This window comes from Adiantum capillus-veneris, chromosome 10 (genome assembly GCF_014529385.1).
Source record: "Adiantum capillus-veneris isolate H3 chromosome 10, ASM1452938v2, whole genome shotgun sequence".
NCBI classification, from domain to species: domain Eukaryota; kingdom Viridiplantae; phylum Streptophyta; class Polypodiopsida; order Polypodiales; family Pteridaceae; genus Adiantum; species Adiantum capillus-veneris.
In genome coordinates this window covers 68,181,148-68,184,788 of record NC_140940.1, presented here as the reverse complement: position 1 = coordinate 68,184,788, position 3,641 = coordinate 68,181,148, and the positions used below count along the sequence as shown (strand labels likewise).

The following is a 3,641-nucleotide window of genomic DNA, read 5'->3' as shown; positions in this document are numbered from 1 at the left end:
AATTGCATTATGACCTTGCTCTTCTAATATAGACATTTGTTATTACAGATAAAAACAATCTCGAAATTCTATTGCAAGAATTTCTATATGATTGTGGAGCCATGGAATCATGTGATTCATTTTATACAATGTTTAATACTCCTTTTGAACTTGAAGAAACTCTCATTTTTCACAAAGAAGATTTAGAGGAGTACAACAAAGAGTTTGATCAATTGGTGGATTCAAGAATGGTATTATACCTTGATGAAGAATATATTCACGCTATAGATTTGGTTCAAAAGAATCCATCACAATCCTCTAGGCTTAACAAAAAGTATTCCCCCTTATCAGAAAAGGTCAAACTAAATCTTCCAAAATGTCCAAAGTGCAAACACAAATGTAGACTATTAAAGAAAAGTGTGGGGTTTATTGTGTTTTTGTTCTTAAGAGATAGTGATGATGAAGAAGCAGAAAGGGATGAAAGTAACTCTAAATCAAGTGAAGTGATCAAAGATGAACAAGACAATGAAGAAGTTCTTGATGTAGAAAAGAGTGGCAAGAAGTTGAGAGTCTTTAACTTTCTAGGATTCGAGAATACAGTATTGCTTTTAAACGAACATTGCCCTTGCCTATTCTACCATGCTTTCCTCTTGGCCATGGAGAATATATAATGCTTTTAGATATCCAAAGGTCATTTGGTTTACGAGAGGATGAATAGTATGCTATTTTGGCACAACACTTGAACTATAATGTTGGGATTGATGAAGAGCCAATTAAATACAAACATTTTGTAGAAAAAGATCCTCTTTTAGGCAAGTTGGATGTTTTCTTTGAGCCTCATAAATCATTGGAGATTTGTTTCAATGAAGCTCTTAAGTATAAAGAGCCTACCGAAGAAGAGTTTCTCAAGGCACAAGAGAATATACATTAGGAAGAGAATGGGGTCTAGGAGGATCTCTTTATTAGGCAGTTTAAGGGAGTCAAAGCTCTAGTATTCAAAAAGGAATCAAAGGACAACTTTAGATTCAAATAGGCAAAACGGCTAGTTTATTTGAATTCAAATTTTTCCCCCAAAATGAAGTTTAAAATTTGGTAGACAAAACTGTATAATGTAGCATATCTGCGGAAAGAGCTCGGCGTGTAGATTATAGATCTATAATCTCCTCTCAAATCGGAGATTGTATGTAGGAGTTATGGAATACCAAAAATCATAAAGTTGTCCCCCCTTTTTTGGGGGGAAAAGTGCAGCCTTTGACCATTCTTACACCTCTCCTACACACCCACCATTCTTGCACACATGGCATGCATCTATTCGTCAACAAGTTAATCACCTCCATAATCTCATGACAAATAAAGAGTCCCTCCTAGACTTCATCCTCTTTTTAATGAACAGATCCTCATCTTTCAGAAGCAGATAGTGAAATTCAAACGTACAAGATAAAGATGTACCAATCATTCAGGAGCCAGATCTCAAAATACAAAATGCTGGTTCAATAAACCTTTGGAAGGACAATCAACTTGTGTTAGATGAGAATATTACAGTAAGCACTTTATTTGTATAAGCTAAAGTTTTTTTTTGCTTTCAATGTTTCTAATGATTAATTGATTTTATATGTTTGTAGATTCAACCACCAAAAGATGAGTTCTTAAAACGGTCATCTAGAGTTGTTGATCTTACCAAAGATGCTGCTCTGAAGCACTACATTAAGTTCCTTGCTTGTCTTGATTTAGTTATTTTTCACATGAAGTACTCCTATGATGGTTATATACCTCTGTTTGTATACAAGACATTGTCAAAGTATCTTGGTGGCTATGTTCTTCATCCAAATGCTACCAAAGTAAGCCTTTTGGAGAAAGAGTGTGCTATCAATGTTTTTGGATATGGTCATGCAATGCAAGGATCACTTGCAGGAAGTTATTTATCATATACTGGACATGCTCTTGCAAAGGGAATTAAACATTATAGAGAGCTTTCTCCTTCTGGGAAACGATTTCTACTTCGATACGATGATTTGAAGCAGGTTGAATACAAAGAGGGCACTTCAAGTTTAGGTGAAGAAGATGTTGAAGACATTGAAGATATCACTTGAGAATAGATTTATATTAAGTACACTTTTATAGAATGTGTTCTAGATCTTGAGGTAGAACCCAAACTTTTTTATCCCTCACTCTCTTCAATCTCCATTGATGTAAGGTTGCTTCTGTTGTCTTTGAAATTTGTTTGGATATTTTTATTGCAAGAGCTTGTTTTTTGTTTCTAGAAATTTTCTTCTCCCTTATTTGTAGCAAGACTCTTCTATAGAACCAAAAAAATACTTCGTTTAAGTTGTTTGCTCAATTTTCTCCTCCGCCATGTTGAGTGTGTCGAAAGTATGCTCTACGAGCTTGATAATGGGATTTTTCCATTCCTTGAGTGGACCATATTGCAAGACATCCATATTGTTTGTGAACCAAGGCATATGATCATGTAAAATATGTTGCATGTCATAAAAATTATATTTATACAAATCAAATAGGTTGTAAGAAGAAAAGAATGAAATACCATGTAGTGGGTAATGCTTTGAGTACTCCATGCATCTTGCATATTTTTACCAAAAGCTTGAAGGGCTAGCTTGAATTTCATGTTGTTGTTGTCTATCCATTCTTTCTTGTCAAGTAAGCAAAAAACCTCATCTAGAGCCATCCACACTTTTGCTTTGCAATTCCTAGACTTTCCATTATCAGCATGGTCTTTAATAGCATTATGAAGCTTCTTCCACTACTCATACTTTACCATTGAGCAATTAAGACTCTTGTTGATTTTGCCCAGTTCACCATGAACTGACAAAAACCCACGAGCTTTCACATCTCCAAGTGAAGGTTTTACCGGAACTTCATGTGATGATTTGAATGCTTTTGACAAGCAGTTATCTTTACTTTACCTCCGTGCAACCCCATATCTTATAGTATTTGCTCTATTTTTTCAATTGCTTTTCTTGACTCAGTCTTTGGCTTCAACTTCCATGCATATTCAATGTATAAATATACAAGCTTCTCAACAATACTGCACAATGCATGCAATATACATATATGGACATGCGAAAGTGGAATATCAAGAATGGGTCAGAAGTTAGGATCCTCATCAGCTCTAGAGGGTTTTCGGTTGTGCTGCTTCAAGCTCAAAGAGTGAGCTTTGTTCATACAATATAGACAAGGTGATTTAGAGCTAGCACCTTTTGCAATGTTATACATGCACTTGAGTGCTTGAGATCACCAGCAAGATGCCACTCTACTTGGAAGCTTCCAATATCTTCAACATGAAGAAGTTCTCCCTTCTTTTGTCTACAAATGACATCAGGATTATCTGTTTGGTGAAATGTCCAGTACAAAATGTCATGATCTTCTTTTTCAACCTGCATAAATGACTTTTTGTTACTAACATTACTTGATACGTTAACTAGAGAAAGGTTAAAAGTTCGTATACCTCAAAACTCCTAGCCACCATATATCATTCTCTGATTGTACACTGAAGCTATCATTGTTGTTCACAAGATTTTGTGTTTCTCCTTGAAGTGCTCTATTCATCAGGGTTATGGTGACTCGTTCTGTCTTTTTTTGCTTCAATATCTCACATTCATCTAGCTTAAGCACAAAGATTAGTTTGCCTTGTACCTCCTTGCTTG

At 35.3% G+C, this 3,641-nt stretch overlaps 1 pseudogene; it reads left to right on the top strand.

Moving 5' to 3' along the window:
- Positions 1-649: 649 nt before the first annotated feature.
- Positions 650-2,069, top strand: LOC147449005 (uncharacterized; annotated as a pseudogene).
- Positions 2,070-3,641: the final 1,572 nt, after the last annotated feature.